This window comes from Notamacropus eugenii, chromosome 7, assembly GCF_028372415.1.
Source record: "Notamacropus eugenii isolate mMacEug1 chromosome 7, mMacEug1.pri_v2, whole genome shotgun sequence".
In the NCBI taxonomy this organism is placed as follows: domain Eukaryota; kingdom Metazoa; phylum Chordata; class Mammalia; order Diprotodontia; family Macropodidae; genus Notamacropus; species Notamacropus eugenii.
The window spans coordinates 123096077-123112042 of NC_092878.1; the positions used below are offsets into that span (position 1 = coordinate 123096077).

The 15966-nt window shown below is 39.2% G+C and overlaps 1 pseudogene; it reads right to left on the reverse strand.

Annotated features, from left to right (window-relative positions):
- Window positions 1-14344: 14344 nt before the first annotated feature.
- On the reverse strand, window positions 14345-15340 carry LOC140514589 (ran-specific GTPase-activating protein pseudogene; annotated as a pseudogene).
- Window positions 15341-15966: the final 626 nt, after the last annotated feature.

Consider the following 15966-nt stretch of genomic DNA (forward strand, 5'->3'; position numbering starts at 1 on the left):
GAACACCGTGTCTCTCAACAACGACTGCAGTAGTTTTTTTGCTTGCCTCATCACATTAACTCATTTTGAGTTTCTAGTGTATTAAATTATCCTCAGATGTTTTTCATAGGAAATGTTGTCTAGACCTACCTTCCCCCATACCTTCAATACTTGGGAAATTTGGTTTTTGAACTCAAATGTGGTTTTTCACATGTCCTCCCATTAAATTTCATCTTACTGAATTTTGCCCAAAGTTCCAGCCTGTTAAGATCTTTTGTGCTTGTGACTTGGTGATTATCTGTGCTAACTATTCTGCCCTAGGTTGTATCACTTATAAGTTTGATATAAACTTTGGCTTTTAGTCAAAGCATTTATAAAAATGTTGAACAGGACACAGCCCAAGACATTTTTGGAATGTTCTACTAAATACTCTCTGCTAGACTGATACTGTCCCATTGATTCTTTGGATCTGGTCATCCAAAGAGTTCCCAATCTACCTAATTATCATCATCTAGCACACAGCATTCCATCTTGTCAACAAGGTTAGTATGAGAGATTGTTAAATGAGTAGATTTGTTGAAATCTTGGTAAACCATGTCTTTTTTCACTATCCTGATCTACCTATCTAGTAACCTTGTCAAAGAAAAAGAAATCGGCATTTCTATTCTCATACAACTTCACTTTTGACAATCACTACTTTCTAAATGTTCACAAACTGTTTCTTTAAATAATATATTCTAAAATTCTGACAGAAATTTAGGTCAAGATAGTCTAAAGATTTTGTCCTGTTCCCATTTTGCAAAATTAGGAGACTCTCTTCCATTCTCACTTAATTTCTTTTGCTGCTGTCTTTGATTTTTAAAAATTAATATTTTTTTGAATTAATTAAATCACTAAACATAATTAATAATATAATTAAAATGATTAATGAATTAATTAAATTGTTAAATATAAATAAACCTATAAATATAAAATAAATAATAAATCAAATTATTAAATTAATTTAAAAATTAACATTTTAATGATATCTTGATTTTATATCATGGTCATTTTCGGATATGACCAAGTCATCCAATGAGATATTTTTTTCTAACAAGGAAAAACAGTTAAATAAAACCACCTGGTGCGATGGTTATATCTAATGCCATGTGCAATGTTCTGCCTTCCACACGTAATAGTTCCCCACTTTTCTAAGGAAGAGAAGCATTCATTTTTCAATCTTACTTCTAAGTCTTCTTAAAATCTAAGTTAGATAATAGGTCCCTATGCATTCGCACTAATCTCTTTAGCCTCCCCTCCCCTTTGTTCCTCATAAAATTGTTTGTGTTTATGTCTCCTGAATTTGTTAGAAACTTCTTATATCTCTTTTGCTAACTTTCTCCATCAAATTTTAGATCATGAGAACCTGCCTATTTTTTTGTCTGAACTCTTTAAAATCTCCTTCCAGAATTTTTACATTGTCTCTCCTGATTCTATTTTCCAGGTCAGTTGCTTTTCCAATAAGATATTTCACATTATCTTCCATTTTTCGAATCTTCATGCTATGTTCTGTGATATCTGTCTTTCTCATAAAGTCCTTAGCGTCCATCTGTACCATTCCAGTTTTGAAAGATCTATTTTCTTCAGTGAGCTTTTGAATCTCCTTTTCCATTTGGCTAATTCTGCTTTTGAAAGCATTCTTCTCCTCATTGGCCTTTTGAACCTCTTTTGCCAATTGAGTTAGGCTAGTTTTCAAGGTGTTAATTTCTTCAACATTTTTTTGGTTCTCCTTTAGCAGGGAGCTGATTTGCTTTTCATGCTTCTCTTTCATCCCTCTCATTTCTCTTCCCAGTTTTTCCTCCACCTCTCTAACTTGATTTTCAAAATTCTTTTTGAGCTCTTCCATGGCCTGAGCCCATTAGGTGGGCTGGGACACAGAATCCTTGATTTCTGTGTCTTTGCCTGATGGTAAGCATTGTTCTTACTCGTCAGAAAGGAAGGGAGGAGGTGTCTTTTCTCCGAGAAAGTACCCTTCAATAGTTTTATTTCTTTTCCCTTTTCTGGGCATTCTCCCCAGCCACTGGCTTGACCTCTGAATATTCTCCTCACACCCACCTTGCCTCCTGGTCCTCCCAGCCAGCGTTTGGGGACTGAGATTCAAATACTGCTTCCCGCCTTAGGGCTTTTGGCGGGGGCAGGGCTGCTATTCAGTGTGAGAATTAAGTTTAGATGGTCAGGTCGGGGCAGGGCGACCTCTCAGGCCCAGTTCCCTCAGGGGGTTTATGCACAGACCTTCCACAATGGATCCAGGCTCCCGCCCGCTTGGGGAGCCCCTGTCTGCAGCCGCCTCTCAGCTTCTATCTCCCGGGGGGGCCCGAGCCATGGGGGCACCCCACTCCCCTCTTGACCCGCCAAAGAGACTCTCTCACCGACCCTCATCACCTGTGGGTGGGGGGCTTGTGCCGCCGATGGAGATCCCGTCCCTAAAGCCTACTCGGATCTGTACCTCTTGGAGCCCCGGCCGCCGCAGGTCTGGGCTGGGCTCCGCGTCTGCAGCACGACGGACCTTTCGCGAAAGGTTTGCAGGTCCCTCTGTGTGTGGAGGGACCCTCGTGGCCACAGGATATCTCGTCCCCATAGCCCGTTCGGATCTTTTCCTCACGGGGTCGCGGCCGCTGCAGGGCTGCACTCAGCTCCCAGTCCCAGCGCCCAGTCCACAGCGCGAAGGACCCCCCGCGAGAGGTTTGCAGGTCTCTCCGGAACAGAAATCTCCCTCGCTCCAATATTCCATGGCATCTGGGTGCAGAATTCACCGTGGGTTGGTCCCCTCTAGCCGTTCTGTGGGTTGTGAGTTCGGAGCTATGTGTATGTGCGTCTTTCTACTCCGCCATCTTGGCTCTGCCCCCTTTGAAATCTCCTTTCCCCAAAGCTGGGGTGTGTGTCTGATTATGTCTAGATTCCCTCTACTTTTTTCTAAGACAGGGGAGACCTCTTCCCCTTCCAGGTTTCCATAATTTTTATTTTAGCATCCAGTTCATCCTTGCTTATCAGAATCAGAGCCAGAGTGGCATTTTCCCTCATTTCTTCCACCTGATTTTAGTGAACAAAATCATCATTAAAGCAAGTCAAAAGTTGACTAGTTGCATTGCCTTTGGCAAAGAATCTAGTGAGTGGCAGATGCCTGGATAGGTGAAGTTTTCTCCCCCATGTCCAGCCCCATGATGCAGTGTCAAATGTCATGTTTATAACATGTTTCTTGAACTCCTTAAGTATTTTCTCTTTCTGTTCGGGGGGTTTGTAGTATATCCCTACTATGGTATCATTTCTGTTTCTTCGTCCTTTGATTAAATTCCAAATACACTACACCATAATTGATGCCCTTGTTCCCTGTATTTCTCCACATGGGTATATTTTACTCATATGTAATTCTATATATGAGCTATCTCTGTTATCCATTTTTTCCTTTTGAATATATTGTACTCTTTCAATCCTATTCAAGTCATGAGTTCCATCCTATTTCTTAGTTATTATTCTGATGCTTCATCCCCTGAATTGAGATTTCAAGTTCTTCTTTTTATTACTCAGACTTTGTACATTTGTTTTTTCTTTTTTTCTGTTAAAATTTATTTAGTATTTTATTTTCCCCCAATTAAATGTAAAAAAAAAATTGTTTTTTTAAAACTTTGAGCTCCAAATTCTCTCCTTTCCTCTCTCCCGACTCTCCTTATTGAAAGGCAAGCAATTTGATATAGGTCATACACATATAGTCATTCATGCAAAACATATTTCCATACTAGTAATGTTGTGAAAGAAAATATAGACCACAAAAAACCTCAAGAAAAACAAAGTACCAATGTATGCTTAAATTTGTGTTCAGGCACCATCATTTCTTTTTCTGGGGATGGATGGCATTTTTCATTATAAATCCTTTACAGTTGTCATGGGTCATTGTATTGCAGAGAATGGCTAAGTCATTCACAGCTGATCATCTTACAATGTTGCTGTTATTTTGTACACAGTACATTTCACTTTGCGTCACCCCATGCAAGTCTTTCCACAGGTTTTTCTGAGAGCATGCTGCTTATCATTTCTTATAGCACAATAGTATCAGAGCTAGAGTGGCATTTTCCCTCATTACTTCCAGCTAATTTTAATGAACAAAATCATCATTAAAGCAACTCGAGTTGACTAGTTGCTCTTCCTTCCATCACAATCACATAGCACAATTTGTTCAGCCATTCTCCAACTGATGGGCATCCTCCTAATTTCCAACTCCTTGCTATCAGAAAAGAACTACTATAAATATTCCCATACATACAGGTCCTTTCCCTTTTGTTTTTTATCTCTTTTGGGATACGGACCTAGTAGTAGCACTGCTAGGTCAAAGAATATGCATGGTTTTATAGACTTTTGGGCATAGTTCAAAATTGCTCTAAAGAATGGTTGAATCAGACCACAACTCCATCAACAATGCATTAATGTCTCATTTTTCCCACATTCCCTCCAACATTTGTCATTCTCCCTTTTGGTTCTATTAGTGAATCTAATAGGTATGAGATAGTACCTCAGACTTGTTTCAATTGGAGTTCCTCCAATCAATATGTATTAAGAGAACTTTCTCATATGACCATGAATAGCTTTGATTACTCCATCTGAAAACTATTCATATCTCTTGATCCTTTATCAATTGGGGAATGGGTCCTTTGTTGTTATAAATTTGATTCAATTCTCCATATATTTGAGAAATGAAGCCTTTATCAGAAAAAAAAAAAACTTGCTCCAAAATTTTTTCTCACAGTTATGATTGCTAAATGTATTTCCCTCCATCCTACTCTGCTTTCCCTTCAATTTATTCTGTTCTTGATTCTTTCCTTTTACCCTGTCACTCCTCAACAGTGTTTTGGTTCTGACTACCACCTCCCCAATCTGCCCTGTGTTCTGCTACCTACCCCTCTCTCATCTCCTTCCCCTACTACTTTCTTGTACCCAATGGAGTGTGCATGTTATTCATTCTTTGAGTCAACTCTGATGAGAGTAAGGTTCACTCACTTTCCCCTCCTCCCTCATCTTCCCCTCCATTGTAAAAGCTTTTTATGATAAAATTTTTATGAGATACAAATATCATCTTTCCATGTAGGAATGGAAACAATTTAACCTTACTAAGTCCTTTATACTTTTCCTTTCCTGTTTACCTTTTTATGCTTCTCTTGAGTCTTGTACCTGAAAGTCAAATTTCCTATTCAACTCTGTTCTTTTCCTCAAGAATGCTTGAAAGTCTTCTACTTCATTGAATATTCATTTTTTTCTCTTGAAAGTTTATACTCAGTTTTGTTGGGTAGGTGATTCTTGATTATAATTTCAACTCCTTTACACTCCAGAATACCACATTCTAAGCCCTCCAGTTCTTTAATGTAGAAGCTGCTAAATCTTGTTCTATTCTGCCTGTGGCTCAATAATACTTGAACTGTTTCTTTCTGGCTGCTTGCAATTTGGCTGTAATATTCCTGGGAGTTTTCCTCACTTTTAAGAGGTGACTGGTGAATTTTTTCCATTACTATTTTACCCTCTGGTTCTAGATTATCAGGGCAGTTTTCTTTGATGATTTCTTTATTTTTTTTTTAAATTAATTAATTTATTTTTAGTTTTCAATATTCACTTCCACAGATTTTGAGTTCCAAATTTTCTCCCCATCTCTCCCTTCTGCCCACCCCAAGACAGCATTCATTGTGATTACCCCTTCCCCCAGTCTCCCCTTCCTTCTATCATACCCCTCTCTTCTCTTCTCCCCACCCCCTCTATTTTCTTGTAGGACAAGATAGAATTCGATGCCCCATTGCCTGTATGTCTTCTTTCCCAGTTGCATATAAAAACAATTTTCAACATAAAACTTTGAGTTCCAACTTCTCTCCTTCCCTCCTTCCCCACCCATCTCCCCTGACAGCAACCAATTCAATATAGGTTATACATATGTAGTCATGCAAAACACTTCCATAACAGTCATGATGTGAAATACTTACTAATTTTCCTCCATTCTATCCTATCCCTCCCATTTATTCTATTTTCTCTTTTGACCCTGTCCCTCCTCAAAAGTGTTTACTACTAATTACCCCTTCTCCTATTTGCCCTCCCTTCTATCCCTGCCCCCATTTATCCCCTTCCCCCTTACTTTCCTGTAGTGTAAGATAGGTTTTCATACTCAGTTGAGTGTCCATGTTATTCCTTCCTTAAGCCAAATCCAATGAGGCTAAGGTTCACTCTTTCCTTCTCACCTACCTTATCTTTCCCTCCATTGAAAAAAGCATTTTCTTGCCTCTTTAAGGTGAGAGATAATTTAACCCACTCTATTTCTCCCTTTCCCCTTCTCCCAATATATTCATCTATCACCCTTTAATTTTATTTTTTTAGATATCATCCCTTCATTTTCAACTCACCCTATGCCCTTTGTCTATATATATTTAATCCCTCCAACTACCCTAATACTGAGAAAAGTCTGAAGAGTTACAAATATTATCTTTCCATATAGGAATGTAAACAGTTCAACTTTAGTAAATCCCTTATGATTTCTCTTTCCTGTTTATCTTTTCATCCTTCTCTTGATTCTTGTGTTTGAAAGTCAAAGTTTCTATGCAGTTCTGGTCTTTTCATCAAGAATGCTTGAAAGTCCTCTATTTCATTGAATGACCATTCCCAACCCCCCCACCCCCAAATTTTATACTCAGTTTTTCTGGGTAGGTGATTCTTGGTTTTAATACTAGTTCCTTTTATCTCTGGAATATCATATTCCAAGCCCTCTGATCCCTTAACATAGAAGCTGCTAGATATTGTGTTATCCTGATTGTGTTTCCACAATACTCGAATTGGTTTTTTTTCTGGCTGCTTTCAATATTTTCTCCTTGACCTGTGGGTTCTGGAATTGGTCTACAATATTCTTTTGAGATCTCTTTCAGGAGGTGACTTTCAGGTACTCCAATAATTTTTAAATGACCTCTTCTGTATCTATTTTCCAGGTCAGTTGTTTTTTTTTTCCAGTGAGATATTTCACATTATCTGTTATTTTTCATTCATTTGGTTTTGTTTTATAATTCTGTGATTTTTTTATAGTGTTATTTATTTGTTTTTAGATTTTGACATTCATTTCCACAAAATTTTGAGTTTCAATTTTTCTCCCCATCTCTCCCCTCCCCCCACCCTACAACACCTTTCATTTTGATCACCCCTTCCCTCAATGAGCTCTCCCTTCTAACACACCCCACCCTTCCCTTATCCCCATTTTCTCCCCTTTTTTGTAGGGCAAGATAGATTTCTATACCCAATTACCTGTATTTCTTATTTCCCAGTTATATGCAATAACAATTCTCAACATTCGTTTCTATTACTTTGAATTCCAACTTCTCTCCCTTCCTCCCTCCCCACCCATCCCCACTGAGAAGGCAAGCAATTCAATGTAGGCTATATATGTGTCGTTTTGCAAAAGACTTCCATAATAGTCATGTTGTGTAAGACTAATTATATTTCCTTCCATCCTACCCTGTCCTCCATTTATTCTATTCTCTCATTTGACCTTGTCCTTTCCCAAAAGTGTTTACTTCTAATTACTCCCTTCTCCCATTTGCCCTCCCTTCTATCATCCCCCTCATCCCACTTGTCCCCTTCTCCCCTACTTTCCTGTAGTGTAAGCTAGATTTTCATACCAAATTGAGTGAGCATGTTATTCCCTCCTTAAGCCATATGTGAAGAGAGCAAACTTCACTTTTCCCCTCTCACCTCCTCCCTTTCCCCCTCCATTGAAAAGGTTTTCTTATCTCTTTTATGAGTGATAATTTGCCCCATTCCATTTCTTCCTTTCTCCTTCCAATATATTCCTTTCTCACCCCTTAATTTTATTTTTTTTATAGATATCATCCTTTCTGATTCAACTAAACCTGTGCTCTCTCTCACTCTGTGTGTGTATGTGTGTGTGTATAATCCTTCCACCTACCCAAATACTGAGAAATGTCTCAAGAGTTACAAATCTTAACTTTCCATGTAGGAATGTAAACAGTTCAGCTTTAGAAAGTCCTTTATGATTTCTCTTTCCTGTTTACCTTTCATGCTTCTTTTGATTCTTGTGTTTGAAAATCAAATTTTCTGTTCAGTTCTGGTCTTTTTATCAAGAATACTTGAAAGTCCTCTGTATCACTGAATGACCATTTTCCCCCCTAAAGTATTATACTCAGTTTTGCGGGGTAGGTGGTTCTTGGTTTTAATCCTAGTTCCTTTGATTTCTGGAATATCCTGTTCCAAGCCCTCTGATCCCTTAATGTAGAAGCTACCAGATACTGTGTTATCCTGATTGTATTTCCACAATACTTGAATTGTTTCTTTCTAACTGCTTGAAATATTTTCTCCTTGACCTGGGAACTTTGAAATTTGACCACAATATTCCTAAGAGTTTCTCTTTTTGGGTGTCTTTCAGGAGGTGATAGTGGATTCTTTCAATATTTATTTTACCCTCCAATTCTAGAACATCAGGGAAATTTTCCTTGATGATTTCATGAAAGATAATGTTTAGGCTCTTTTTTTGATTATGGCTTTCAGGTAGTCCCATAATTTTTAAATTGTCTCTCCTGGATCTATTTTTCAGATCAGTTGTTTTTCCAATGAGAAATTTCACATTATCTTCAGTTTTTTCATTCGTTTGGTTTTGTTTTTTAACTTCTTGGTTTATTGTGTGGTCATTAGCTTCCATGAACTGCACTCTCGTTTTTTAAAGAACTATTTTCTTCAGTGAGCTTTTGAACCTCCTTTTCCATTTGACTGATTATGCTTTTTAAAGCCTTCTTCTCATTGGCTTTTTGGACCTCTTTTTCCAATTGAGTTAGCCTATTTTTAAAGGTGTTGTTTTCCTCAGCATTTTTTTTTCATCTGATCAGTTGTGCTTTTCAAGGCTCTCTACTCCTTAGCTTTTTGGATCTCTTTTGCCATTTGGGTTAGTCCATTTGTTAAAGTGTTATTTTCTTCAGCACTTTTTGTGTCTCCTTTAGCATGCAATTGACTCAGTTTTCATGATTTTCTTGCATTACTCTCATTTATCTTCCCAAATTTTCCTCTACTTCTCTTACTTGATTCTCAGAATCCTTTTGAGGTCTTCTGTGGCCTGAGACCAATTCCTATTTTATTTTTGGAGGCTTTAGATGTAGGGGCCTTGACCTTGCTGTCTTCTTCTGTTTGTATATTTTGTCCTTCCTTGTCACCAAAGTAAGATTCTATAGTCTGATTCTTTTTCTGGTTTTTGCTATTTTCCCCAGTCATTTACTTGACTTTTGAGCTCTTTGTCAAGATAGTTCTCTGCTTCCAGGAGGGAGGTGGTGTGCTGCCAACCACTCAATCTCCCCACAACCTGTGGGCCTAGAACTCCAGAAACCACTGCTGCCTCTGCTGCTGCTGCAGTTGTCACAGGCTCCCCCACCTCCACTGCTGTCCTCGGGGTGGGGCCAGACCCTACTCTCTCATGCTAGTCAGACAGGTTTTTCTCACTGACCTTCCAATTTGTCCTTGGAGTTATGGAGTTGTGAAGTCTGGAAACTGACAGGTGCTAGAGATTCAGTAACCCAATGCCCACTCAGGTCCCATCTGTGCTGGCATGGCACACACTGGACTGCATTTTGCTCCCAGTGTGGTGCCATAGATGCTTCCCATTGACAACCATCCAGGTTGTCTTGGGCTGGAGATTTGCTTCACTCCATCTTTCTGTGGGTTCTGCAGCTCCAGAATTCATTGTTATTATTATTTTTTTTTTTACTGATATTTGGCTGGGATTGGGGAGAGAGCTCTAGCAATTCTCTTCTTCTATTCCACCATCTTGGATCTGCCACTCACTAATTTCTCGAAAGATGATTTCTAGGCTCTTTTTTAAATCATGGCTTTCAAGTAGCCCAATAATTTTTAAAATGATCTCTCTTTGATCTTTTTTCTAGGTCAGTTGGTTTTCCAGTGAGGTATTTCACATTGTCTTCTATTTTTCATTCTTTTGGTATTGCTTTATTATTTCTTTATTTCTCCTAATGTCAGTAGCTTCCACTTCTTAGTTCTAATTTTGAAGAATTATTTTCTTCAATTAGCTTTTATACCCCCTTTTCCATTTGGCCAATTCTATCTTTTTAAGGAGGTTTTTCTTCAGTAAATTTTTGTGTCTCTTTTTCTATTTGGTCAATTCTGCTTTTCAAGGCATTCTTTTCCTCATTGGCTTTTTGTGCCTCTTTTACCATGTGGCCTATTCTGTTTTTTTTTTTTTTTAATGATGTTATTTTCTTCAGTATTTTTGACTCTTTTTTCATGTTGTTCTTGCATCACTTTTATTTCTCTCTCCAAATTTTCTCCTACCTCTCTTTCTTGATTTTCAAAATGCTTTTTGAGTTCTTCTATAGACTGAGACCAATTCATATTTTTCTTGGAGACTTTGGATGTTAGAACTTTGACTTTGTTATCTTCTTCTGAGTATGCATTTTGATCTTCCTTGTCAACATAGTAACTTTCTGTGGTCAGAATTTTTTTTTGCTGTTGTTTATTCATTTTTTCCAGTCTATTTCTTGACTTTGAACTCTTTGTTAAAGTAGGACTCTGCTTCCAGGGTGGAGGATGCTCTGTCCCAAGCTTCATGGATTTTGTGCAACTATTTTCAGAGATACTTCCAAGGACTTGTAAGTTCTTCCAAGGTGGTGTGATTTAAGAAGAAGTGTGTTTACTACTTGCCTGGCCTGGGTTCTAGTCTGTGAATGACTGCAAACACTCTTTTTTTTTGCTCTGGAACTGTGATGGCAGTCCAATCTCTACTGTGGCCCCAATCTCTGGCATTCCAGTGTTCCTTCTTGCCCATAACTGCCAGCCAGGACTAGGTATGAGTATGGGCAAATCAACAGAATCTTGCCTCAGTGCTAGCAAAGAGACCCCTGTAATCTCCTTCTGACAATTGTTTGACCCACTGTCTGTGAACTGAGAGCTCTGGAAGCAGCCACTGCCATTGCTGATTCAAGGGCTCACAAGGCCTTCTTCTGGTTTGCTGGGGCTGGGTCTGTGCTGGTACAACCTGTGCTAGACTGTGCTCCGCTCTCCCCAGGTATGACAGACCTTTCCTGTTGACCTTCTAAGTTGTCTTTGGCTGGAAAATAGTTTCACCCCTTCCTTTTGTGGGCTCTGTTGCTTCAAGAATCATTTTATGTTATTATTTAAAGGTGTTTGAAGGAGTTTTGGGAAGAGCTCAGGAGAGTCACTGCCTTTTCTATACCATCTTGGCTCTGTCTCTCTGTATGTTTGGTTTTATACATCTTCAGTCATGATTACATTAATGGATCATTTTTGTGAATATTATATCCTATAAAATATTAATTTTCAAATCAGGCATCATGGTTTATACCTATAACTCTCAGTACTGGGGAGGTTGAGACTGGTGGTTCACTTAAGCTCAGGAGTTCTATGCTTCATTGGGCTAAGCTAATTGAGTATCCTCATTTAGTTTAGCATTAATATGATAAGATACCCATGGCAAGGTATGACTGGGTTGCCTGAGGTGGGGTACACCAGTACACATTAGAGAATGGAGCTGGTCAAAGCTCTTATATTAATCAGTGGAGCTAGACTCACAGGTAACATCTATACTTTCAGTCAAAGTTAGAGACACCTAGTCTTTAAAAAAATTTAAATAGAGATATATTTTTGTTGCTACACTGTATCTGATGTTCTTTGTGGTATCACTCTTGGAAGAAAAAATGTGGGAAGGATTATTTCTCCTCCTCCACACACCCCCATTTTCAGTTTGGACTCGTGTCTTTTTTTAAAATAAATTACTTATTTATTTTTCAGATCTCAACATTCACTTCCACAAGAATTTGAATTCAAAATTTTCTCCCCATCTCTTCCCATCTCCTTCCTCCATTCTGTCCTCCCTTCTATTACCCCTCCTTCTGCCATCCCCCTCCCCTCTATTTTCCTGTAGGGCAAAATAGATTTCAATGCTCCATTGCTTGTACCTCCTATTTTCCAGTTGCATGCCAAAACAATTTTTACCATTCATTATTTGAGTTCCATATTCTCTCCCTGCCCCCCTCCCCACCCACCCTCATTGAGAAAACAAGCAGTATAATATGCGTAGCCATGCAAAACACTTCTGTAATAGTTATGTTGCAAAAGGCTAACCACATTTCCCTCTATCCTATCCTACCCTCCATTTATTCCATTCTCTCTCTGGACTTGTCCTCCTACAATAATGTTTGGTTCTGATTATCCCTTTCCCCAATTTGTGGTCCCTTCTATTATCTTCCCCCTCCTATTGCCTCTCCTCGGTCTTTCATTGAAATTCCATTTTCTGCCTAAGTATTATACACAGTTTTGCTAGGTAGGTGATTCTTGGTTTTAATCCTGTGTCCTTTGACCTTTGGAATATCATATTCCAACTCCTGTGATCCCATAGTGTAGAAGCTGCTAAATCCTGTGTTATCCTGATTGTATTTCCATAATACTTGAATTATTTCTTTTTTTAAAAACATTGTTTTCAGTTTCCTACAATCACTTCCATAAATCTTATATTCCCCACTTCCCCACAATACTTTCCCTCCTCAAGACAGTGTGCAATCTTATATGAGTTCTACAATACATTCTTTTTTAAAAAATATTTATCTAGTTTTAATTTTCAACATTCATTTCTACAAGATTCTGAGTTCCAAATTTTCTCCCCATCTCTTCCCTTCCCCCACCCCAAGACACTGTGCATTCTGATTACCCTTTCCCCCAATCTGCCATCCATCTATCACACCTTTCCCTTCCCTTATCCCTATCTCCTCTATTTTCTTGTAGGGCAAGATAGATTTCTATACCCCTTTACCTGTATTTCTTATTTCCCAGTTGCATGTAAAAACAAATTTTAATATTCGTTTTTAAAACTTTGAGTTGCAACTTCTCTCCCTTCCCCTCTCCCCAACCATCTCCACTGAGAAAGCAAGCAATTCAAAATAGGTTGTACATGTGTAGTTATGCAAACGGCTTCCATGAAAGTCATATTGTGAAAGACTAACTATATTTCCCTGCATCCTATCCTGTCCCCCATTTATTCTATGCTCTCTTTTGACTTTATCCCTCCCCAAAAGTATTTAGTTTTAATTGCCCCTCCTCCCATTTGCCCTCCCTTCTATCACCCCCCACACACCCCACTTATCCCCTTCTTCCCTACTTTCCTGTAGTGTAAGATAGATTTTCATACCAAATTGAGTGTGCACGTTATTCCCTCCTTAACCCAAATGTGATGAGAATAAGCTTCACTTTTTCCCTCTGACCTCCTCTCTTTTCCCCTCCATTGAAAAAAGCTTTTTCTTGCCTCTTGTATGAGAGATAATGTGCCCCATTCCGTTTTTCCCTTTCTCCTCCCAATATATTTCTCTTTCACTCCTTAATTTTTTTTAGATATTATCCCTTCCTATTTAACTCACCCTGTGCCCTCTGTCTATATGTATATAATCCCTCCAACTACCCCCATACTGAGAAAAGTCTCAAGAGTTACAAATATTATCTTTCCATGTAGGAATGTAAACAGTTCATCTTTAGTAAGTTCCTTATGATTTTTCTTTCCTGTTTACCTTTTCATGCTTCTCTTGATTCTTGTGTTTGAAAGTCAAATTTTCTATTCAGTTCTGGTCTTTTCATCAAGAATGCTTGAAAGTCCTCTAATTTATTGAATGACCATTTTTTCCCCTGAAGTATTATAGTCAGTTTTGTTGGGTAGGTGATTCTGGGTTTTAATCCTAGTTCCTTTGACTTCTGGAATATCATATTTCAAGCCTTTTGTTCCTTAATGTAGAAGTGCAGTATCTTGTGTTATCCTGATTGTATTTCCACAGTACTCAAATTATTTCTTTCTGGCTACTTACAATATTTTCTCCTTGACCTGGAAACACTGGAATTTGGTTACAATATTCATAGGAATTTTTCTTTTGGGATCTCTTTCAGGAGCTGATCAGTGGATTCTTTCAATATTTATTTTACCCTCTGGTTCTAGAGCATCAGGGCAGTATTCCTGGATAATTTCACAAAAGATGATGTCTAGGCTCTTTTTTGATCATGGCTTTTAGGTAGTCCAGTAATTTTTAAATTGTCTCTCCTGGATTTATTTTCCAGGTCAGTTGTTTTTCCAATGAGATATTTCACATTATCTGCTGTTTTTTCATTCATTTGTTTTTGTTTTATAATTTCTTGATTTTTTGTAAAATCATTAGCCTTCATCTGCTCCATTCTAATCTTTAAGGAATTATTTTCTTCAGTGAGCTTTTGGATCTCCTTTTCCTTCTGGCCAACGCTGCTTTTCAAGGCATTCTTCTCCTCATTGACTTTTTGGATCTCTTTTGCCATTTGGGTTATTCTATTTTTTTTTTTTTTGCAGCGTTCAAATGTTTTATTCACTCTTTTGGATGTACTATAAATAAGTGTTTCCACTATGGAAAAGAATGTTATGAGTGCAGTACATGTGACTGGGAATGGGTTTGCTGAAGACATCTTCGAAAGGGTAAAAGCTTAGAAAACAACCTGGAGGCTGGGATTCAGTTCTTTATATAAAGTCCCTTGTAAAAAAACAAAACAAAACAAAATGAAACAAAAATAAAGAAAATAAAAGGAAAGAAGGCGAGGCCTGCGAGATGATTTATTGCAGTAACACGTCCTGGTCCTTAGTCTCCTTCTCAAGCACCTCGGGGCTCTCAGGCTCTTGGCTGCCTTCTTTCTTCTCCTTCTTCTCCTCCTTCACCGACAGCTCCGAGAACTTCTCCACCACTTTGTCAGTGTTTTCTTTGCCTGCTCCTGCTTTCTTTTCTTTTTCTTCTATTTCATTCCTGCATTCTTCAAATTTTGCCTTAAACTTCTGGGCATTTTCTGCATTTAGGAATCGAATCGCCAGCAGTTCAGGCTTGGGGCTTTCATCAGCAAAATCCGCGTGTGTGTTCCAGACCCAGGCCCTGTCACTGCCTGCATTAGGCTTCAGCTCCATCAATGGTGTTATATAGTGATTGGCACAGATCTTCAGGGTTTTGTCCCTTCTCATGAGGAGGCGAATCGTCCCTTTCTCCTTGTGTTTCAGCAGCTTCACGTCACCCGTCCCTCGCTCTTTCCATTCTGGAAGGTCGTTCTCAGATGCAAATCGGAACAGCTTGGCCTGCATCTTAAAGAGCTCTTCTTCATCTTCTTCAAGGGTCTTAATCTCCTGCTCAGGAAGAGACACGATGGGCTCAAACTGTGGGTCATGGTTCGAGTCGTCCACATTCTCTGTGGATGTGTCATGCTCCTCATGAGTTTCCTTGGCAGCCGCCATCGGAGCAGGAGGCGATGCGGCGGTGGCGGTGCTTGGTCCCGGCGGTGCGGCGGTGCTTGGTCCCGGCGGTGCGGCGGCGCTCGGTCTGGGCGCTCAGTCTGGTCCGGTCCGTGCCTCGTCTGGCGCTGGCGTCTCCCAGCCCCACGCTTACCTCAGCTCAGCCCCGCCGCCCGCCGGGTTATTCTATTTTTTAAAGTGTTATTTTCTTCAGCATTTTTGGGTCTCCTTTAGCAAGCAGTTGACCTGTTTTTCATGATTTTCTTGCATCACTCTCATTTCTATGCCCAATTTTTGCTCTGCTTCTGTTACTTGATTTTCAAAATCTCTTTTGAGTTTTCCCATGGCCTGAGACCAATTCATATTTTTCTTGGAGGCTTTGGATGGAGGAGCTTTGACTTTGTTTTCTTCTGTTTGCATGCTTTCCTTTTCTTTGTCACCAAAGTAAGATTCTATAGTCTGATTCTTTTTTTTGTTTTTGCTCATTTCCCCAGTCATTTACTTGACTTTTGAACTCTTTGTCAAGCTCTTTCTCTGCTTCCAGTGGGAGTGGGGAGGTGTACTGTCAGCTGCTCCATCCCCCCACAATCTGTGGGCCTAGAGCTCCAGAAACAGTGGCAACTGCCTCTGCTGCTGCTGTGGCTGCCTTGGGTTTCTCTGCCCCCTCCCCTTTCTGCTGCCCTGGA